We start from the raw sequence: 24,622 nt of genomic DNA on the forward strand, positions 1-24,622 counted from the left end.
CTCCATGTGAATTTAGAATTTTCTACTCTAGTTCCTTAAAAAAAAAAACTTAATCTTGTTTGTATTTTTATTAAGATGACTTTGCATTTATAAGTTGAGAGTGAATTGCCACTTTTATGATGTTAACGTTTTTTGAACTAGCTTCTTAAGGGTTTCCAGTCTCTTAGTCCTGTAATCCAGGCCATCTGCACTCTGCCACCTGACTAATCTGCCTCAAGCACCATCTTCATTAAATCCCATCCCTGAGTTTCTCTAATCCAGCCCTTTTCTTGTTTTCATGCATTTTCCCTTCAGAAATCTGCCATGTCCTCTTCTCACCCCTTCACTAACTAAAAGCCCTGATAAATCCACTTGTTCATCCAGTTCACATCTTCAAGTGAAATCTTTCTTGGCTACTGGTGACACTCCACTGTTCCCTCACCGGTTGGCACTCAATTATGCATGACTCTTTTTACACACATATATTTAACCCAAGTGGCTTAGGTTTCAAAGGCAGATAATTAAACACTGAATTACATTTACATTAAAGCTAAACCTCTGTGGTTGAAATAATATGTACACCCAGATTTTTATTACTTTAGACCTGCATATGCCTGAACTTCTTGTGTGTCTAGATCATATAATCTCTACCAATTCACTCAATCTGTCAACAAATATGTTCTGCATGCCCACCATGTGCCAGACATTCTGATAGTCACTGGATATTTGTATCACATTAAGCAAGTAAAGCAGCAATAACAGATACCCCCTGATCATGGTGGTTTATAATGAAAAAAGTTTATTTTTTTGCATTTGTTACAGGTTCTTCCCCACTCAGCTGTGATTCTACTCCAAATTTTTATTTTAGGACTCAGGTTAAAGGAGCTGTCCTATTTGGGCTACATTGGTCTTGTGGTGGGCTTCCCTGATAGCTCAGTTTGTAAAGAATCCACCTGCAATGCAGGAGACCCTGGTTCTATTCCTGGGTCAGGAAGACACCCTGGAGAAGGGATAGGATACCTACTCCAGTATTCTTGGGCTTCCCTTGTGGCTCAGCTGGTAAAGAATCTGCCCACAATGCTGGAGACCTGGGTTCAATTCCTGGGTTGGTAAGATCCCGTGGAGAAGGGAAAGGCTACCCACTCCAGTATTCTGGCCTAGAGAATGGCAAAGGGAAAGAGCGATGGTGAAACTGTGAAAACTCTTAAAGCCTCTCCTTAGAAGTGGCACGTGTCAATTCTACTCATATTTTATTGGCCAAAACATGACATGTAACTAAGATTGAGATCAACAGGACTGGAAATAGACTATTCTGGGAGGAAGGTGCTCTTTAGTGAAAGACATTTAATATTCTTAATGGGTAGTAAAATGTACTGCACTTCACTAAAAATAGTGGAAGAGATAGGAATAGTACTAATCTCAGAGAGCTTATAAAGCTTATTTCTTACAGCAAGAAATTTGGACTTTAACCAAATAGTAATATCATTGTGACAAATGCTCCAAAAGAGGAGAGGATATCAAAATGCATTAGCCAACATAGTCTGGGTGGTTTAAAAGACCCCCTTCCTACTATCGCCAAGGGATATTTCAGAGTTAATATAAGTTAATAGGCAGGAGAAAAGGTTGCCTCCTGGTCAAATGCTTCGAATAACTTAAAGTCATTCAAGACTCTTGAACATACTAATTTGACCAGTTCAGTTCAGTTCAGTTCAGTCGCTCAGTCATGTCTGACTCTTTGCGACCCCATGAATCGCAGCACGCCAGGCCTCCCTGTCCATCACCAACTCCCGGAGTTCACTCAAACTCATGTCCATTGAGTCGGTGATGCCATCCAGCCATCTCATCCTCTGTCGTCCCTTTCTCCTCCTGCCCCCAATCCCTCCCAGCATCAGAGTCTTTTCCAGTGAGTCAACTCTTCTCATGAGGTGGCCAAAGTACTGGAGTTTCAGCTTTAGCATCATTCCTTCCAACGAAATCCCAGGGCTGATCTCCTTCAGAATGGACTGGTTGGATCTCCTTGCAGTCCAGGGGACTCTCAAGAGTCTTCTCCAACACCACAGTTCAAAACCAAGATAAACAAAATTCACATATTAATACTTGTACTTTGCAGAGATTTGTCATATCTAAATTCAATAAGATAATCTTCTCAAAGTCTCAGTATTCTGCAATTCCTTATTAAAATGTTTTCCCCATGTGACAAGTCAGATATAACTTTATTATTACATTATGTTGACATTTTCATTGGTTTTGAGGGACCCTCAGTGACAGCTTGTAATTAGACTGAGATGTACTGTTCCACACGTGGCTACCTGTATATTTACACAATATGTGCAATATATGTTGTACTTTCTTCAGTCTAAAAATGTAACGCCATTCACAAAAAAACTTAGTAATTATAGAGCAAGGGAATGGTTTAATCATTTGGAATGGGAATATACCCTATCTCTAACATGTAATTATTCAAACATTTCCGCTTTCAGAAGATGATATTACTCTCAATTATTTACTGAGAAATAAATGAGTAAACTAATAAAGACGCTGGAGTCTAAGTCTTGCTTTCCTGATGGATGCCTAAGAAGAGAGCCTTTGTAATTCCGTCTCCATACCATATGTCTCTGTTGACATTAAAGTGCTTAGTTCCAAATGAGTTGGCTTCATTCAAGCATCTTAATTCAAGAGTGGATGATTAGATCTTAAGCTAAAAACCTATTAGGATGTAAGCACTTGTGTTTTTGAAAGGTATTAAGGGAACATCATAGTATGGTTGGAGATAAATCCTCCCTATCTAGTAGTGGTGGGCAGGAACCTCATTTGATCTTCAAACATAACTGATTAGCTTCATGTCAAAGTTAAGCACAGAACAAGAAATCTGCCAAGTGTTCGCTATATATTACACAGCCTGGATGGTGTCTGCTTTTATCCCCTGCTAAGAGTAGCTTCAGAGATATTGTCTCTGAGCAGAGGTAGTCAGAGAGGACCAAGTAGCTTTTCATGCAAAAAACACCCTGAACAAGATCTGGAGGTCAGAGTGGGAACCCACTTTAATGAGACTTCTAAAGTCATTGCCACACTGTAGTGGGGTTCTGCACCCATGAGGTTTCCTAACAAGCGCCATGGTACAGAGCAGTCAGTGTGAGTAGAAAAGGACAAATCAAATGGCAAACACTTTCAATCCCTTTGAGAAAGCACATACAGATCTAAAGAAAACCCAGTGCTCTGATTGTTCCTGCTCTTACTTAACCACACGTATGGTCCAAGTGGGATTCTCCCCCTCTTCCTATTAATTTGTTTTAGTGCTGACGTAATCCTGTCATCAGCAGGGCACAGTGATCTTTGTATTGGGAAAGGCAAAATCATTTGATAACCATCTGCCTCATGTTTTGGCAGAAATTTGTTTAGCTTATAGAGCTACTACCAAGTTAGGTCTCCTCATCAGGAATAGACATTTCAAAAAGAGAATAGGGCAGAATAGACTGTAAAGACACAGGACTGAGAGTTCCTTATTAGGTCCTGCAGGTGACCTATAGGGCTTCCCTGGTGGCTCAGCAGTGAAGAATCTGCCTGCAATGCAGGAGACCTGAGTTCTATCCCTGGGTCAGGAAGATACCCCTGGAGAAGGAAATGGCAACCCACTCCAGTATTCTTGCCTGGGAAATCTCATGGACAGAGGATCCTGGCGGGCTACAGTCCACGGGGTCATAAAAGTTGAACACGACTGAGCAACTAACCTACCACCACCAGGGGACCTGTAAGGCTCCTAACTTTATCACTCCAGGAGAAAGGCGAGATGAATTTATCATCACCTACTGAAGTGACTTAGCAGCAGCAGCAACTTACTTTAACATCATCTAATTTCCTCCTTCCTTCTTTTCCTTCCTCTCTCCTTCCTTTCCTCCTAGCCTTCTCTTTTTCTTTCTTTTTGTAATTTTTTAATGTAAAAATACTACAGAAGCAACAAACTAGTAAAAGTGAGCTTTGATTAAAATTGCTTGGGGAACTTTAGGAGCTCGTGTCTTTAACTACTTAAACCCTCAGTTTTCCCCTCTTGGTTCACATCAGCTGTTGACAGATCTTTTATTGCTCATTAGAAGCACAGATAACCATGAAGGAATAAGAAAGAAATGCTTTCTAAGAACAGTAATGTAAATTGCTACAGAAAAAATGTCAGATTTATATGTCCAAGTACTAATTGACTTAAACATGAAAAATTGGAGCAGACCTCCCAGATTAATTTGTATTGATAATACCTCTTAACTGCATCCTCTCCCATCCTCAAGGAGCTTTGAGTCCCATAAAGATATTATCTGGCCCAGACATGCAAATTAAAATAGGAACATAAGTTCAGAACTTGAAAGAAATAAGGCCATGCCTGAAAAAACTATGTTTTGTGAAAATTCAAATTAAAACACTGAGAACTGAAACTATGGTGGGACTGAGGGTGGGCAATAGAAGATGCCTTATAAGAAAAATATCCCCACTAGGATGAGTTTTCATGCTCAAACTTAAATGGAAGATGAAAGAAATCTTGAGTCACTAGAAGTTAATTAAATTATACCAACAAATTCTAAAATATTAAAGTTATAAGGCAATTGGGTGTTTGGACATTAACAAACTTACTTTAGACCTGAAATCCTGAAATGGCATTGTATTTTTGGGGTTTCTTTTTTCTTTTTTTTCTTTTTGATAGAGAGTTAGATAGATAGATGAAAAGAAAGTGAAAGGGTTAGTTGCTCAGTCATGTCCGACTCTTTGCGATCCCATAGATGGTAGCCCACCAGGCTCCTCTGTCCATGGAATTCTCCAGGCAAGAATACAGGGGTGAGTCGCCATTTCCTTCTCCAGGAGAGTATTGTGGTTTTTTGTTTTTTTTTTTAATATTTATCTTTCAGAGATACATACTGGAGAAATCCTAATATTTTATAGGTACATAGTAAAATATTCATAAAAATATGTTTCAGCTTTGATTTACTTCACAGTAATATAGAGAGGAGAAGTGTATGGGAATATAAATAAAACATGATTGGCCAAGGGTTGATCAACATTGAAGCTGGATGATAAACACATTAAATGTTTAGGATACTATTCTGCTATTTTATCTTAAAAATGTTTCATAATAACATTTTAAAAGAAAGAATGTTATAAAGTGTATCAGGTACACAAAGATGTAATAAAGTATAATCTGGTAAACACTGTCCAGCTGAAGAATTAAAACATAGAAAAGTAGTTGAAAAAATTATAAATCAACTCTTTTACTTCAATTATCTGGATGTATTTGTGGTGTCTCATTGGAAGGGTATTAGCTAGTGTTGACTCATTAGAAATTGGTAAGACTTCAGATGATTACTCCAGCTAGATAGAGTAGATCTGATTGGCCTTAAGGCAATGAGGTACCTGCCCTGGAGCTAACTCAGGCCTGAGAATCCAAAACCCCTGGATCAAAATCCCTGCTCTAACTATAGTTGTGTGAACTTCCATCAGGTTCCAAACTTTCTGACTCCCATTTCCTCATATATAAAAATTATGTTTAGTAATACTAACCTTGAAGGATTACAGTCAATGTCTATAAGTCACATAGTTGGCACTGGCCAAATAGTAGCTATTATATTTGATGTTTTGAAAGAAGACATTTGGACATTTCTCAACTGAAATATATGAGCATCCCTGAATAAGCAGTAAATAAATAATTTATGCCTAGCTGATAAAAAAAAGTCCAGTTTGCTACTAATCAAAGGAAAAGAGATTATCACTTTGAAAAAGTTTTAGTAGCACCCAGGAGCAGGGAGGCCAAAGTTAGGTTATTTATGAGTCTGGGGACTCTGAGTTAAGGTAGATTTTTCAATGCAGTATAAGGGAGCACTTAATATGAATTGGGCAACATTTATTATGTTATGCTTCAATATGGGTATACACAGATTTGGGAAGATTTCAAAAGGAGTCTTAAGGAGTAAATCATCTTTTGAAGATATTTATTGCCTGAGATAGAGAGGAAAATGGCAACCCACTCCAGTATTCTTGCCTGGGAAATCCCATCCGTGGCAGGCTGCAGACCATGGGGTTGCAAAGTGTCAGACATGACTGACAGCAACAAATTGCCCTGAGAAAGGGGTGATGAATGGAGAAAGAATAAATGGATTTGAGGGAAGTTCTTGAAGTGAACAACAACATTACCTGCTACTTCAGCTTTCTGGGCCAGAGTTTCCTAAAAAAGTAAAGTTAGATTAAGGCTGTCCAATAGTAACTTGTGTTAATGTAAACGGTAGACTGAATAGGTATAGGTGATCTTTGCTCTTGGTTATGTATATAGAGGCTCTAAGAAATATTTTTTGTCATTTGCAGTTTTATTTTTGGGGCCCTAACAGATGCAGGGATTATATGATGTAATAATGCATTAAAAAATAATAACTTCCTTTATGCTCATACTTGCAACTCATACATTTTCTATTGCTTTTTGTCCCTCATTTGAATGTTTCTGATTGTCCTTAAAATACTCTTGTAGCTTAATGCCAGTGGTCCTTAACCCTGCCTGCACATTAGGATCATCTGGGGATATTTTGAAAGTCCCAAAGCCCAGGTCCATCTCAGGCCAATTAAATCAGAATATCTGGGGTGCAGTCTGGGCGTTAGTAAACCTAAACTCCCCCAGTGATTCCAATGAACATCTAAGGTTGAGAAAGAATGCTTGCCACCTAGCTGGAGAAATAAAACCTTGGCCGGGGAATTATAAGACTCTTACTAGACCCTGACACTGACTACAGACCAATGAAGCTTGGAGCATCACTCTGATGCCCTTGGTTGTGGTGGTGGTTTAGTCACTAAGTTGTGTCTGACTCTTGTGAGCCCATGGACTGTAGCCTGCCAGGCTCCTCTGTCCATGGGATTCTCCAGGCAAGAATATTGGAGTGGGTTGTCATTTCCTTCTCCAGGGGATCTTCCCAACCCAGGAATCAAATCCAGGTCCCTTGCATTGCAGGCAGAGTCTGAGCTTTCTTTCACTTTCACTATCTTTGACTTTCACTTCACTTTCTTTGACTTTGACTTTCACTTTCTGAGCTACAAGGAATCGCTCTCATGCTCTTAGACTTTAGTATAAATATTAATAATGACAGAGGTGCTGTGGACATACATTCTGCCTTTTAAAATATGACTTCAAATTGCATCAAATTTCTCAGGGACTTAAAGTTCATGGCAATCTTCCTCTTTGAGTATCCATTCCACCAACTTCCTTTTCTTTACTGTGTTATCATAGTGGCCTTCCTATATTCTACTCTGCTGCTGCTGCTGCTGCTGCTGCTGCTGCTGCTGCTAAGTCGCTTCAGTCATGTCCGAATCTGTGCAACCCCATAGACAGCAGCCCACCAGGCTCCCCTGTCCCTGGGATTCTCCAGGCAAGAACACTGGAGTGGGTTGCCATTGCCTTCTCTGATATTCTACTCTAGTATTAACCCAAACAGGGAATCACTCCATTTCTTTGATTTGCACCTGTACCCCACCATCCCAGCACCTCCCCACTCCACATACATGCTCGTATAAAACTCCTGTAAGTATAGCTGACATCCCTGGAAACTGGAAAGACAGAAGAGGTTTTTCATTGCAGAAACATGAAAAGCTTAATATGGAATATCAGATATGGATGGTCTGAGAAGTCATTTTGCACTTTGCATCCAGTACAGTTACCACCCCCACCTACCTTTTTTCTCCCACTCTCCTTATTCTTTGCTCTTCTCTCAAGGCAAAATAAAAATTCTTACCATTGTCTTATGCAGAGCATTCTAGTTATTTCTAGCCTAGTCCCCATTCTCAGCTTTGGAATTCCCTTTGTATATCCAAGGACTCCTTACTGTCTTCTGATAAACAAGGAAACATCTTTTCCAGGCAGTACCTCCCCCCACCCCCATCCAAAATCCTTTAAGGAAAACAAAGTGCTAGGGAAATCTTACTATCACTCTCAGTGGAATTACGATAGTCCCTTCCCAACTCCTTAAACCACAAGGGAAGCCCTTGTAGCTCAGCTGGTAAAGAATCTGCCTGTAATGCGGGAAACCTGGGTTCAATCCCTGGATTGGAAAGATACCCAGGAGAAGGGAAAGGCTACCCACTCCAGTATTCTTGCCTGGAGAATCCCCATGGACCGAGGAGCCTAGTGAGAAGTAGTATTCCGGCCTGGAGAATTCCATGGACTGTATATCGCAGAGTCAGACATGACTGAGCGACTTTCACTTTCCCAACTCCTTAGAATACATAAACAGTTAAATTAGTTTAGGTTTTAAATAAAAAAAAAATTTGCCACAATAATTTAGCTCCTTAATTCAGCCAGTATTTTTCCCTACCATAGTAGGTACTAAGAGATATGTAAATGGATGACAAATTTTCCTGGAAGAATTAGTTTAGTTGAGGATGAAAGACAGAATTGTAAGACATCGCTAAAGTATATGTACTGCAAGGGATTGATTATAAGTCTCATGAACTTAGCTTCTAAGACATTATTTCAGTTCATTGGCCTTTACATTTCCATATACTCAAATACTATATGTTTGCAAAGAACTAGGTTTTTTTCTCAATCCCATTTACATGATCAAACCACAAGTTGTGTATTTATTTGACTTTTGGTTAAGTTTTCTCTGACTTTACTGGTCAGAAACACAGATCAGTACAGCTTAAGAATGAATGGAGAACTTCCATTTCCAAAGTAGGTACCTAAATCGTTTCTTCTGTATATAATCAAAATTCTTGTCTAAAATATATTACCATCTTAAATCTATCAACGAACTTTCAGAAAGGAACGAACTCAGCCCAGTAACTGAGAGAAAAAGACTGACATCTGGAATTTTATGCCTAGTAAAAATATACTTCCGAAATGAAGATTAAATCAAGACATTTTTCAGGCACACAGAACAGCAGACTCTCCAATGGCAATACTAAAAGATATTCTTGGAGCATTGAGAAAATGCTCTCAAATAAAACAGAGGATGAGATGGTTGGATGGCATCATCGACTCAATGGACATGAGTTTGAGTAAACTCCAGGAGTTGGCAATGGACAGGGAGGCCTGGCGTGCTGCAGTCCATAGGGTCGCAAAGAGTCGGACATGACTGAACAACTGAACTGAACTGAAAACATCTGAGATGCAAGAAGGAAGGAAGAATACAGAAAGTGGTAAATATGTAAGGAAGTAGAAATAAGTATCGGCTGCTAAAACAGTGAATAATGTCAAGCCAATCTCACTCAAGAACATAGCATAAATCCTATAGAAAACCTTGGAAAACCAAACCAGTAGTGCCTTCAAAGTAAAACACATAAGGACCAAGTTGGGTTTATTTCAGGAAAGCAAGTTTGGTTTCACATTTGAAAAATTAGCATACAAACTGACTGAATAAAAGAAAGGGTGTATGATCATCTCAGTAGATACCAAAATGTATTTGCTAAAATCGAATATTCATTTCATGATCTAAATTCTACAAAAAAAAAAAAATTTCTTAGGCAAACTAGCAATAGAAGTTAACTTCTTTAACCTGGTAAAAGATATCTACAAAAACTAACAATAAATATCTTATTTAGTAATATATGTTAAAGTTTTCTTTAAGATCACGGAAAAGCCAAGAATGTCTGTTATCACCCTTTTATTCAAACTTGTACTGTATACATAGGCTAACACAATAAGACAAGGAAAAGAAATAGAAATGATCAAAATGATCATAATTTGCAACTGATACATATGATTATGGACATATAAACTCACCCCTAAAGGTACAGATTAATTATTAGAATTAATGAGATGTTTGGCAAGGTTGCTAGATGAAAATCAATATAGAAAATCTACATTCCTAAATACCAGCCAAAAATTGTGAGTACAAAACAGCACTATATACACACTACTGCAAACGAACAGTCTGCAGCTACACACAGCCGCGAGGCTGAAGCTCACAAATGCAACAGTGAGTACAGGCGACAAGCTGCACAGGAATGCATGCTGTACTGACCCATTTATAGAAAGTTCAAAGCCAGGAAGAGTTAAACAGCTTATGGCTGAGGAATACACACATAGGTGGTAACACAATAAAGAAAAACAAGGAAAAGGTTATCACAAAAATGAGGGTATTGATTATCCCCGTGAGGAGGCAGAGGATGTACAATAAGGACTTAGGTGGTCCCAGCAGTGTTATTTTTTTGAGTTGGTTGACCTTATTTCTAGTTTTTCATTAGTAAAAATGTTCATAGGAAATATTTCATTTTTTTTAGAAGTCAAAGAGGGAATGGGGATAAGGAGGAAACATCAATGTCAAATGTCTGTATAAGGAAATGGTGGCTGTTTCATCTACATTTTGTTTTTATTTTGTTTTTCTGGTTACATTTCTGAGTTTTCCAGCACTTGATCATGAAAACAAATCTTGCTGTCTGGCATGAAGTTGGTAATATCTTCAGAAATAATCTACTCTTATTTTGCCAGAGCTTTAGCAATTACCATTATGATGTTTACATCCAAATCTTTTATTTTCATTGCTTCCTGTAACATGTGTTGTAGGGCTTCCCTGGTGGCTCAATGGTAAAGAACCCACCTGCCAATGCAGGAAAGGTGGGTTCGATCCCTGAAACAGGAAAATACCCTGGGGAAAGAAATGGTGACCCACTCTAGTAGTCTTGCCTTGGAAGTTCTATGGACAGAGGAGCCTGGTAGGCTACAGTCCAGGGGGTTGCAAAGAGTCAGACATGACTTAGTGACTAAACAACAACCACCCATGTGTCAGTTCCTTTGGGACATTGCCTTCTAGTATTGCTACTTAAATGATCTACTGTCGCTTAAAATTACAGGTCTGGTTTGAGAACTTGTGTTGAGTTTGTGAACATTCTTAGTATAGTCTCTCTAGGTGAATTCATTTATTGCCTTGGTTTTTATACCACTTATATACACCCAATGTCTCTCATACATCTTATTTCAACCTGAAGTCTCTTTTCTGAGTTCTAGGCTCATGTATTCAGTTGACTACTTGATATCTCAATCTGGCTGTTTCACTGATATCACAAGCCAGCATATTGAATATGCAAATTTTCATAACTAGAGGCGTGAAAATCATAAGCAAGGCTTGGAAAGTGGCAAATAGTTTTGTTTTGCTGGTCTTAGTGTGGGGAATTGGATGGGGATATAGAAAATGTAACTAGTTCAGGAAAGGATTTTGGAAATAGGAGTCCAAAGTAAGAAAATATAAACACATATTCAACACTGGCAAACAACTAATGACTTTCACTTTTTTATCCCACCTGGCTAACAAAAATTCAAAAAATAATGATGAAAACAATATTCATGGCATTCTATATAAACGCAATAAATTTCATATTTAAAAGTATATTATGGGGTTGGGGAGGAATGGGGTGGGGGAAGAATGGATTGGGAATTTGGGATTAGAGATGCAAACTATTATATATGTAATGGATAAACAACAAAGTCCTATTGTATAGTCCTATTGAATATTGTATATTCAATATCTTATGGTCAATCATAATGGAAAAGAATACGAAAAAAAGTATGTATATATGTATAACTGAATCACTTTGTTGTACAGCAGAAATTAACACATTATAAGTCAACTATACTTCAATAATTTCTTTTAAAGTAAAAAAATGTAATTAGGATAATAGTTTGGGGACATATAATACTTAAGAGTTTTGCTAAAGAGTTTGGACTTTGTGGATAAAGGGGAGTCACAGAGGGATTTTTATTTTCTGTCAGTTCATGCAATAAATAGTAATTGATGACCTGGTAAGCACTAGACACCGTGCTTGGCACTGAGAGTTACAGTGCCAACTGTGTAACCCAGAGTCATCCAAGATTCTTGAGAGTGTTAGGAAGTAGAATGCATTGGAATTGGTGTCAAGTTAGAACAAACGGAATGAGAAGCATGGCTAGGCAAAGGGATGAGGATGGCAGCAAGTTGTCTTCTGGCTTGGGATATTGAGGGAACCGAGTGCTTTTACCTGTGAAAGGTGATATAGCGAAAGAGGAAAGGTGGGTGGCTGGGGACACCTGTCTTGGACCCTGAACCTGAGATGACTCTGGGACTTCTGGTAAGGAGGTTGAATAGCTAATTACACACGTGGGATTGTGTCGTAGGAAAGAAACTGAAGATGGAGGTATTGGTTTGGGATTCTATCTATAGGAAGTAAGCTGAGCATGATGGGTGGAAGTGGGTGGTGTGAGATTGCCAAGGAGGAGCAAGAAAGTGATAACTCACATCACATGCAAGAAAAAATGCGGCACTGGCAAGCTAGTTAATCCCAGTGTTGCCGCAACTAGCTATGTAGCCTTGACTTACCTTCCCCAGTTTCTGTGACTCTGCCTCCTACTGTCTCGTTACCTCTTCTGGGATGGAGAGAGCCCAGACTACATGTAAACAGAAGAGTCACAGGATAGTCGAGTTGGTTTAAAGCCTTCTGAAAACTTTGCCTGCCACCCCACCCAGAATTGGTTGAATCACAAACACTCCCTCCCTGTAAGCACAGGGGGCTGCACTCCCTGGCAGGTTGCAAACACTGTATTGGATAAAAGTTACATGTTTGTTGTTAGGACCATTATTAATACCATTATTACAAATAAAAATAACAGCCCTTGGTTTTGGGGGGTTGAGTTATATCCTGCTCCAGTAGATATGTTGGAGTCATAATTCCTAAAGTACTTCATGATGGGACCTTATTTGAAGATTGGGTCTTTATTGAAAAATCAAGTTAACATGAAGTCACTAGGATAGATCCTAATTCAATATTACTTGCCACATTTGAAAAGAAAGAAATTCGGACATAGAGACAGATATGCACTCATGGAGAATGGAGTTGAAGGGAGCAATTAGGGTGATATGTCTGCAAGCCAAGGAAAGCCAAGGCTTGCCAGCAAATACCAGCAGCTAGACGAAAGGCATGGGACAGGCTCCCCTTCACAGCCTCAGAAGGAACCAGCCCTGCGGACTCCTTCCAGAACTCCACAACTGTGAGACAACATACTTCTGTTGTTGAAGCCACCCAGCTTGTGCTACTTTGTCATAGAAGCCCCAGAAAGCCAACACATGGTTGTGTACTGCTCGATTTTTTATCAAATGCTTTTTTTGCTTATTCTCTTTGAATCCTCGCAGTCTCCTGTGGAAGCCATTATTAGTGATTTCCTTTCTGGGAGAGGAAACTAAATCTGTTTAATGGAAAGAAGCATAAGAATTTTAATGGAAAGTCAGGACATTTTACCCATGGGCACAGCATTATGTGAATGGTATTGAGTTGGTCAAAAAGTTCTTTTGGGTTTTTCCAGAACATCTTCTGGGAAAATCCCAACAAACTTTTTGGCCAACCCAATAAATAGTGGAGTATGTTGCTAAAGCACACTGTAGGTTTGACTCCCAGCTCTGGTGGCTGAGGCTGTGTGGTCCTGAGTAAGGTCATTAACCAACTCTGCACCTTGGTACCAAAGAGAAAATAATAACATTTAAAGTAATGCCTGGGCTTCCCAGGTAGCTCAGTGGTAAAGAATCCACCCACCAATGGGGGAGATGTGGGTTTGGAACCTGGATTGGGAAGATCCCTTGGAGAAAGAAATGGCAACCTACTCCAGTTCTTGCTTGGCAAATCCCATGGACAGAGGAGCCTGGTGGGCTACAGTCCATGAGGTCACAAAGGGTTGGACATGACTGAACAGGCATGCAACTCAAAGTAATACCTAAGGTTCCCATGAGGATAAAATGAGCTAATTCCCATGAAATGTTTCATGCGGTACCTGCTATATTAATATGGAGAAGGCGATGGCACCCCACTCCAGTACTCTTGCCTGGAAAATCTCATGGACGGAGGAACCTGGTAGGCTGCAGTTCATGGGGTCGCTAAGAGTCGGATACGACTGAGCGACTTCACTTTCACTTTTCACTTTCATGCATTGGAGAAGGAAATGGCAACCCACTCCAGTGTTCTTGCCTGGAGAATCCCAGGGACGGGGGAGCCTGGTGGGCTTCCGTCTATGGGGTCGCACAGAGTCGGACACGACTGAAGCGACTTAACAGCAGCTATATTAATAGGTGCTCAACAAATTGTAGCTATTTTAAAATAATTATTCATGGGAAATTGCAGGGCGTGAAGAAGCCCTTCAGTAATAATGAGGGTCATGCATTCATAGATGCCTCTCATAAATGTACTGTGCGAAAGATTTGTACTAAATGTATTGTGTATATTTAATGGTCTCTAGGATTCATGTCAACTGCTCCTTATTCCACAGACAAATCAGCTAGGTGGTGATTCTGCCCCAGGGCCCATTCAGTCATCAACGGGAGATTTTCTCTCTCTGGGTCAAGTCCATCGTAACCTTCCAGCAATGTTTTGCTGGAAGGAATAAGGATTTGCTGGTAGGAATAAGGATTCAGGCCATCACATTAGAAATCAGTCAGGACAGAGAAGGAAAGGATTGGAAGTTATATGCAGCTGGGAATCAGTCAGTTAAAGGGTCAGAAAGTAAAGCTCAGTTTTTGATATAGATGGATCCCACATGCTTTGAACTTTAAAATCATTGCATAAGGCTTCACTATAAGCAAGTTTACTATGAAGGATTTCACCACACAAATGACGAGTACAGGATCTCAGTCACCATTCTGAATTTTTAAAATGCAATTAAAAGTGGTGCAGACCCACAGAGCCTTGCCAAACCCTGCTTTAAATAACAGTTTAGAGAATCACAAACTTCAATTACTTTTGGCAATGTTTTGGTTTTTCATGAGGCACTATAGGTTATTAAATGTCGTAGCTATTTAGCTTGCTAATGAATAGTTTATCCTACATTCAATTAGGCTGGTTTTCCCTCCTTTTTTTCTTTCTGTCTCTTTTTTTTGTTTGTTTCAGCCCACTCAAAGAATTGATGATAATTAAGGGAAAGCTGTCAGGAGGCCAGGTTTTTCATCCAAAATTCCTTATGGTTCTAGGGTTACCTAGGGTAGAAATCTGATTTCATCTTGTAAACTTAATATCCGTCTTCCACATCAGCAGTGGCTACCATAATGATTATAATAGTAAAAATAATTGCAGTTGTATGCTCTGTGTAGCATCTTTCAAATCACTGTCAACGTTTCACATTTTTCTCTTAATATTTTTGTGTAGTAGACAAGGAGCAGATTTATTATTCCTTTTAAAGTCAATGAGGCAGAGGAGGTTACATGAATATTCTCAGATTAGAAACTTCATCATGAATAAAGCAGAAAAAAGCATGAACAGGTAATGTAGTGTTAATCCATCAAGCTGTCCAGTTCCCTGGTCTGTCTGTCTGTCTTTCTTGTGATTGAAGAATTGAGATCAGGGGATGCTAATGGTATTTTCCTATATTCTAATCTCCATATTATTGATGTCTGATCTGTTGGGTAGGCAGTCCCTTCCTGATCTGTAGTGGTGCTTATTTATTTCATAGCCCCACTTCAGGGAGATTATGGCCCCCCAAATTGTTGACATTCACAGAGGAGGTCAGAGTTGGACAAAGATCCATATGCCATTCAACATAAGTGTACTTGTGAAATTTATTTCAGGAAAGGCAAACTTAAGCTCCTTGATAGCAAAACACCTAAACTTAAGGAAAAGAGGCCAATTTAAAAGGCCTTAAATATTTAGTACCTCATTCTGCAGCTCTAAAGGGAGACCAAACTTTAGAGTTCTAATCCACACCCAAGCCAACTAATTTTTTAATCTAGTCAGCCTATGCTCTGTCCTAGGCACTATGGTTAAGTGTGGGGGAGAGAGAGAGATGAGTAACATATAGGTCACACCTTGGCAGAGATGTGTCAAGGATTTGCCCCAATCCCACACTGACTGGGGCCAACATCTTGTATGTATGAGAGCTCAGTCAGTATAAGAGCAAATATTGTTATGTAAAAAATTTTTAGAGTAGGGCTATCTTGTAATAATATTGACGTCTTAATGTGATAATTTTCTGTGTATTTAACATGGTTCAGGATCTATGCAAATATTTTACTACATTATCTCACTTAACATACATAACAATTTAGGTCAGTACATACAATTTAATCCAAACAACAGTAAGTAGTAAATACTGTTTTGTTTTTATTTTTAATTAAAGTACAATTGATTTGCATTATTAGATTAACTTTGTGTGTATAACATAGTGATTCAGTATTTTTACAGATTCAGTTCAGTTCAGTCACTCAGTCATGTCTGACTCTTTGTGACCCCATGAATTGCAGCATGCCAGGCCTCCCTGTCCATCACCATCTCCCGGAGTTCACTCAAACTCATGTCCATCGAGTCAGTGATGCCATCCAGCCATCTCATCCTCTGTCGTCCCCTTCTCCTCCTGCCCCCAATCCCTCCCAGCATCAGAGTCTTTTCCAATGAGTCAATTCTTCGCATGAGGTGGCCAAAGTACTGGAGTTTCAGCTTTAGCATCATTCCTTCCAAAGAACACCCAGGACTGATCTCCTTTAGGATGGACTGGTTGGATCTCCTTGCAGTCCAAGGGACTCTCAAGAGTCTTCTCCAACACCACAGTTCAAAAGCATCAATTCTTCGGTGCTCAACTTTCTCCACAGTCCAACTCTCACATTCATACATGACCACTGGAAAAACCATAGCCTTGACTAGACGGACCTTTGTTGGCAAAGTAATGTCTCTGCTTTTGAACATGCTATCTAGGTTGGTCATAACTTCCCTTCCAAGGAGTAAGCGTCTTAATTTCATGGCTGCAGTCACCATCTGCAGTGATTTTGGAGCCCCAAAATATAAAGCCTGACACTGTTTCCACTGTTTCCCCATCTATTTCCCATGAAGTGATGGGACCAGATGCCATGATCTTAAGTTTTCTGAATGTTGAGCTTTAAGCCAACTTTTTCACTCTCTTCTTTCACTTTCATCAAGAGGCTTTTTAGTTCCTCTTCACTTTCTGCCATAAGGGTGGTGTCATCTGCATATCTGAGGTTATTGATATTTCTCCCGGCAATCTTGATTCCAGCTTGTGCTTCATCCAGCCCAGCATTTCTCATGATGTACTCTGCATATAAGTTAAATAAGCAGGGTGACAATATACAGCCTTGACATACTCCTTTTCCTATTTGGAACTAGTCTGTTGTTCCATGTCCAGTTCTAACTGTTGCTTCCTGACCTGCATATAGGTTTCTCAAGAAGCAGGTCAGGTGGTCTGGTATTCCCATCTCTTTCAGAATTTTGCACAGTTTATTGTGATCCACACAGTCAAAGGCTTTGGCATAGTCAATAAAGCAGAAATAGATGCTTTTCTGGAATTCTCTTGCTTTTTGATGATTCAGCAGATGTTGGCAATTTGATCTCTGGTTCCTCTGCCTTTTCTAAAACCAGTTTGAACATCTGGAAGTTCACTGTTCACATATTGCTGAAGCCTGGCTTTGAGAATTTTGAACATTACTTTACTACCATGTGAGATGAATGCAATTGTGTTGTATTTTGAGCATTCTTTGGCATTGCCTTTCTTTGGGATTGGAATGAAAACTGACCTTTTCCAGTCCTGTGGCCACTGCTGAGTTTTCCAAATTTGCTGGCATATTGAGTGCAGCACTTTCACAGCATCATCTTTCAGGATTTGAAAGAGCTCAACTGGAATTCCATCACCTCCACTAGCTTTGCTTGTAGTAAGGCCCACTTGACTTCACATTCCAGGATATCTGGCTCTAGGTGAGTGATCACACCATCATGATTATCTTGGTCATGAAGATGTTTTTTGTACAGTTCTTCTGTGTATTCTTGCCACCTGTTCTTAATATCTTCTGCTTCTGTTAGGTCCATACAATTTCTGTCCTTTATTGAGCCCGTCTTTGCATGAAATGTTCCCTTGGTATCCCTAATTTTGTTGAAGAGATCTTTAGTCTTTCCCATTCTGTTGTTTTCCTCTATTTCTTTGCATTGATCACTGAGGACAGCTTTCTTATCTCTTCTTGCTATTCTTTGGAACTCTGCATTCAGATGCTTATATCTTTCCTTTTCTCCTTTGCTTTTCACTTCTCTGCTTTTCACAGCTATTTGTAAGGCCTCCCCAGACAGCCATTTTGTTTTTTTGCATTTCTTTTCCATGGGATGGTCTTGATCCCTGTCTCCTGTGATCAAAGAGACAGGACAGATCTCTTCGTGACAGGACAATGTCACGAACCTCAGTCCATAGTTCATCAGGCACTCTATCTATCATATCTAGTCCCTTAAATCTATTTCTCACTTCCACTGTATAATCATAAGGGATTTGATTTAGGTCATACCTGAATGGTCTAGTGGTTTTCCCTACTTTCTTCAATTTAAGTCTGAATTTGGCAATAAGGAGTTCATGATCTGAGCCACAGTCAGCTCCTGGTCTTGTTTTTGCTGACTGTATAGAGCTTTTCCATCTTTAGCTGCAAAGAATATAACCAATCTGATTTCGGTGTTGACCATCTGGTGATGTCCATGTGTAGAGTCTTCTCTTGTGTTGTTGGAAGAGGGTGTTTGCTATGACCAGTGCGTTCTCTTGGCAAAACTCTATTAGCCTTTGCCCTGCTTCATTCCGAAGATTAGACTCCATTAAAAGTTATTACAAGAAAAAAAAAAGAGCAACTTATCATTGCCACTCTAAGGAATGCTGCTGCTAAGTCGCTTCAGTCGTGTCTGACTCTGTGTGACCCCATAGACGGCAGCCCACCAGGCTCCCCCATTCCTGGGATTCTCCAGGCAAGAGCTCTGGAGTGGGTTGCCACTTCCTTCCCCAATGCATGAAAGTGAGAAGTGCAAGTGAAGTAGCTCAGTCATGTCCGACTCTTCACGACCCCATAGACTACAGCCTACCAGGCTCCTCCACCCATAGGATTTTCCAGGCAAGAGTACTGGAGTGGGGTGCCATTGCCTTCTCCCACTCTAAGGAACAGATCTAGAGAAAGAGGCCCAGCTGGTGAGCCAGGGCCCTGAGCTTCCTCTGTGGAGGGGTTTTGAGGAATGACTCTTGGCTCCTACTTGTCTAAACTATTCCTTCTTCCTCCAACTTCCACCCCAGAGCTCTTTTCCTTCCATCCCCGCACTTATCTCCTGACTAAATTGGTCCCAATATTGGCTTCTTTGGGCAGAAGGTACGACGTGACAGCCTGAAACCAGGGCAGGCAGTCTCCACTCTGTGGGTCTTCTTGGTTCTGATGCTGTGTTCATGCCTCTCTCGTTCTCACTGTGTCTTGGGCGCTGTGTGTCCCCATCTCTGGGGTTGGAACTGCCCGTTCCACCAGACCCTCAGGCATTCTTCCTTCCGGTATCTGACAAGCCACTTATCCTCAGAATCAGAGTCCAGTTGATAAACCTCGGCCACCTCTGGGTCCTGGCATACCTCCACCCCTCTGACACTCCCTCATCCTGATCTGAAGCTCAGAGCGGCTCCCTCCCATGTCTGGTCTGACTCAAACATAGCTAATCATTATTAAGCACTGACTATATACCCAGTGCTCTTTCAAAGCACAATGCAGGTTTATTTAATCCTCACAATAAACCTATAAAGTAGATGTTATTATTATTTATTATTATTATTATCCAGTCCCTGGGTTGGGAAGATCCCCTGGAGGAGGGCATGGCAACCTCTTCCAGTATTCTTGCCTGGAGAATCCCCATGGACAGAGGAGCCTGGTGGGCTACTGTCCATGGGGTTGCGAAGAGTTGGACATGAGTGACTAAGCACAGCCCATTATTATCACCATCCACTTTTAATGAAGGAAACTTCAGCACAGAGAGATTAAATCATTTCCAAAGCTGTCAGCCCCGGAAATTTCAGCAGCCTATGTTGAAGTTTCTTTAAGAAAAACAGCCCCACAGTGATTGATTAGAACCCTCATGGCCATAAATCCAGAATGCTAAATGGTCCCCATTCTGCCAACACTTCTTTTCCTTAAAACCTCAAGTTCCTAATATGACGGGAAAAGAAAATCTGACTGTGGGTGTGCCCCGGCTGTCTACTTTTAGGCAATCCCATTCTCCACCCTCCCCCTTCCTCAGGGGCGCCTGTTGCCACCGCTTTCCCTAATTTTCTGCTGCCCCAGGCCTTCAGCTGTTCATATGATCACGAGTGGCTCAGCCCCGCTCAAAAGGTTTTCAAACAGGGGTCTGGCCCACCAGATCGTAAAGGTTAGGCCCACGTATTCCAGAGGGCTGTGTCAGATGAGGAATTCTATTAGAAAGCTTTGCATCTGGAGTTTTCTAATGGTGCCTTCAGGCAAAAAAAAAAAAAATTAAAATTAAACCAACAACCCCTCCCTCCACTCCTCCCCACCCCCCCATTCCTGCTTTCCCCACAGCAAGATTTCTGCCTTGGTTAAATCAAATTCATTAATAAGCAAGGGGGAAAAGCACTCCAGGCAGTTTACCCTTCAAAACGTAAACTGTTAAAACATTTTGCGGTTACAAGCACTATGAAAAAGAACGCGTTTTCTCTCGTGTTTTGTGATATCTCATAATCAAAGATTTTCTCATACATGCCGGGAACACTATGGAGATGGTCACATGTAAGGTCATTTCACTTTCAGCATGTGAAATGCTTGAAAGTTTAAAATCGGCAGCTGCAATTTACCTGGTTTTCCTCTGCTGTCAGCCACTGTTTTTCCCCCCTGAAAATATTCTCAGTGTTGTGTACGAGCCATCTTTGTTTCTCTCACAGATACCGAATGCCCCTGTGTATGTGTACCCAGTTTTCAGCTTTCTCCTCCCTCCATTTTTCCCTCCCTTCCTCCCCACCCTCCTCTCTCTCTCTCTCTTTCTCACACACACACACATACACATACACACAAACCCTGTTCCCTGGTATGGGGCTGAAGTTACAGAAAGAACCCAAGAAAAGAGTGGTTTTTAAGGTCCCTATAAGGTCATGGCTGGTTGGGGCCTGACTGGAAACGGGGCTTGGGAGGGGAGGGGACTTCTTTGCAGGGGGTTCCCAACCTGTCTTTGTCTGAAAACTGGGCACTAGGCCAGTCCCAACCCAGCGGATTGCCTGGCCTCCAGCCCAGTGATGGATCTGACTGTCATTTCCCTACCCCCAGTGAGGGAGTAGGCAAGCTACGAAGCGGGATGAGGAGGAGAAAAACAGAGCCGAGTCTGGGAAAAAGGAAGGAGGGGCGACACTGGAGGAAGGACTCAGCTGGGGAGGTGGAGGCCTCCCCCAGTCCCAGGGCCTCTTGTCAGTCCCCGCTCCCCTGTTAGAAGTCATTATGAAAAATCAGAGAAAGTAACGACTCCATCAGAAAGAGCATCTTGTTCAGGCAGCGAGAGGAAAGGCAGGAATGCTGTTGCTCCATCCCTTCTAACATTGAGACAACGCTGGTTAAAATCTTATTTTCTTACCTAAAAGTCTTATTTTTAAGAACTTCCTGCAAAGGGAAGGCTGCAGTCTTCTTCTTTGGGAATGAAACCTGTAGCTAAATGCTCCTCGCCAGCAAGAAATCCTTCTTTACACACAACTTAAATCAAAAGACCAACCCCTCTGTATTTAAAATATGTTGCCATGGGCAGGGAAATGAGGTTTGTGACATTTAGAAGTTGACAAAAAGGACAGCTTCTGTGAACTTAAGGAAAACCGTATAGTTATAAGGACTCATCTATTTTGATTGATTTCTTCCCTTCAAAATCTTTACACTTGGGGACTCTCTGTGAGGGCTTCCCAGATGGCTTAGTGGTAGAGAATCAGCTTGTCAATGCAGGAGATGTGGGTTCAGTCCCTAGGTTGGGAAGTTTCTCTGAAGTGGGAAATGGCATCCCACTCCATTATTCTTGCCTGGAAAATCCCATGGACAGAGGAGCCTGGCAGGATGTAGTCCATGAGGTCATAAATAGTCGGACATGACTTAGTGACTAAGCACAGATTGTTTGTGAATGTATTTCTCTAAATTAAATATATGTTTGCATTGGAAGTGTGAACAATCCGACAGCTCCTCTAGACCAATTCCCCTCACCTTACTGATGAGGAAACAGAGATCCAGAGAGGTCTGGTGACTAGCCCAAGATTACGCAGGTAGAAGGACTGGAGAAAGGACATGGAAAGCAGGCCCTCTCGCTCTCACTCTTTCACTCTGGTTCTCCACCAAGTACCATGCCTTCCCTGGCTTTCTCTGCTTCAGTCTAATTTTAGCTAACTTTAAGCAGTATACATGTGTGTGTGTGTGTGTGTGTTCCTTTTCATGACATCACCTTACATATTCTATCTTGTTATTTAACCGTCATTCACCTGTATCTGTCTCACTAAACAGAACTGTTTAAAATAGTGATACATGTCTCTCCTATTCTTTCTTGAATCTTTAAGATTCAGAAAAATGACTGCACTATAGCTGGTCCCCAACCATAGTTTGTGGGAGATGTGTTAGTGGGAGGGTGATAATAACATGAAAGCTGACACAATAAAGTCATCAATAAATTACAAAGGAGTTGAAAAGGCAATCAGAAGCCATGTTTTGATTTCATCAATTTACTGCTTTGAGGGGGGTTGTACATATTGGTGTTTATAGAAGAAATCTGAATGTATATGTCTAACAAGGCAGTGCTGGTCAGGAGGAAAGCCTGGTAGTTGTACAAAAGCCCACTCCACTTTAACAGGTGGGAACATTTCAGAGTCTACCACGAGACGACTGACATTGCTAACTAAGAGGAAGCTCATATACACACCCAAGAGAGGCTCTATGTGGTGAACCCCATTCAGAGGCTGGACCTCGCTCCTGTGTTCAGAAATGTTGCTCTGTAATCGTGTCTGTCTTGAGGTCTGCATCCTCCCAGACTTCCCCAAGCCGCTTTTCCACTAGTACCATGGCTGGAAGTCAAGAATCCTGTTTACCCAAGACTTTCAACTCTGACTTGCAGGCATCTGGCCCAGCGCTCTTCCTGGTACTTTTGTAGCAGGGCAGGGTTACGTGACCAGTTCTAGCCATTGAGCTTTGAGAAGAGCTTTTAGTTGCTGGTTTCAGACACTGCAGAGCTCTTTCCATTTGTAAAACAGCGAGGAGTGTTCCTGGAAGAAGTTGTTCCTTTAGCATGAGTCTTGGAGTCAGGAGACACAGAGCAGTGAACATGGAACGCCAGCAACAGAAAAGCCTTCTTTATTCTAAGCCACTAAGATTTGGGTTTTGTTACCATAGCATAACCTAGCCTGACAGACATAATGTGTGAGGTAATCTGAGGGGTGGTAATGACCGTGACACCATCGTATTGCATCCTTTGAAGGGAAAGTTATTCCCTTTTCACATTCCTCCCAGCTATTCAGATGAGCTGAGGAGAAGATTGGATTAGAGGCTATTTTCTTTTAACAGCTCTCCTACTTTGCCCACCTTCCTTTTTAATGGAGAGCTGAGCTTGGGCTCAGAATGTTTGGCCAGAATCTAATTCTATTTTGTTTTCATAGATTATTTTATAATGATCTCTGAGGAACATGATCCTGTTTTTGTTTTTGTTTTTTTAATTTATGGAATGTTACAAAATTTCCTTTGAAAATATATTTAAACAAAATAAAAGAACTACCATCTCTACAGTGTTTACTATGTGACAGGCCTACTTGAAGTTTGGGGCAGGTCATTACCTATTCCATTCTTGGAAGAATTTTATGAAGTAGGTACCATAATATCTCCACTTTGCAGATGAAAAAACTGAGGCACAAGGGTTAAGGAGCAGCTCAAGTTCCCCCATTTAATAAGCGGCACAGCCACAGTTCAGTTCAGGGGCTCATTCGGGTCCGTCTCTTTGCCACCCCATGGACTACAGCACACCAGGCTTACCTGTCCATCACCAACTCCTGAAACTTGCTCAAACTCATGTCCATCAAGTCGGTGATGCCATCCAACCATCTCATCCTCTGTCATCCCCTTCTCTTCTTGCCTTCAGTCTTTCCCAGCATCAGATGCCATGATCTTAGTTTTCTGAATGTTGAGTTTTAAGTCATCTTTTTCACTCTCCTCTTTCACCTTCATCAAGAGGCTCTTTAGTTCCTCCTCACTTTTTGCCATAAACGTGGTGTCATCTGCATATCTGAGGTTATTGGTATTTCTCCCGGCAATCTTGATGCCAGCTTGTGTTTCTTCCAGTCCAGTGTTTCTCATGATGTACTCTGCATATAAGTTAAATAAACAGGGTGACAATATTCAGCCTTGACGTACTCCTTTCCCAATTTGGAACCAGTCCATTGTTCCATGTCCAGTTCTAACTGTTGCTTCTTGACCTGCATACAGACTTCAGAAAATCTGTTTCCACAATTTGTACTCTGAGAGTTGATTTAAATTAAAACAAAAACAAAAACAGAGATATCCCTTTTGTTCTGTTGGTATGTGCCCATAGCAAAGAGTATGAGGGTGTAACACGAAAGATAGTGTTTCAGAAACCTCCTTTTGGCCTGCAAGAAGACATGCTCTGCACCCTGCCAAAAAGTGACCTTTGACCAGATTCACCCACCTGTATTCCCTGTCAGGCCAGAGAGCAGGCTCAGGGACTCAGGGCAGCACTTCCATTGCCATGGAAGGATAATGGACTTGTGAGAGCTTGAAGGAAGATAGAAGGGACTATGGGCTTCCCAGGTGGTGCTAGCAGTAAAGAGCCCACCTGCTAATTCAGGAGACATAAGAGACTCAGCTTCGATCCCTGGGTTGGGAAGATCCCCTGGAAGAGGGGAGCAACCCACTCCAGTATTCTTACC

The 24,622-nt window shown here is 41.0% G+C and overlaps 1 long non-coding RNA gene across 1 annotated transcript; it reads right to left on the reverse strand.

Moving 5' to 3' along the window:
* Nucleotides 1–1,984: 1,984 nt before the first annotated feature.
* Nucleotides 1,985–23,751, reverse strand: LOC113897030. The gene is made up of 3 exons (XR_003512216.1): nucleotides 23,712–23,751; nucleotides 12,285–12,352; nucleotides 1,985–2,022 (listed from the first exon to the last, which is right to left on the reverse strand). It is a non-coding gene; the product is annotated as an uncharacterized LOC113897030 (long non-coding RNA).
* Nucleotides 23,752–24,622: the final 871 nt, after the last annotated feature.

Source organism: Bos indicus x Bos taurus, chromosome 8, assembly GCF_003369695.1.
Source record: "Bos indicus x Bos taurus breed Angus x Brahman F1 hybrid chromosome 8, Bos_hybrid_MaternalHap_v2.0, whole genome shotgun sequence".
Taxonomy (NCBI): domain Eukaryota; kingdom Metazoa; phylum Chordata; class Mammalia; order Artiodactyla; family Bovidae; genus Bos; species Bos indicus x Bos taurus.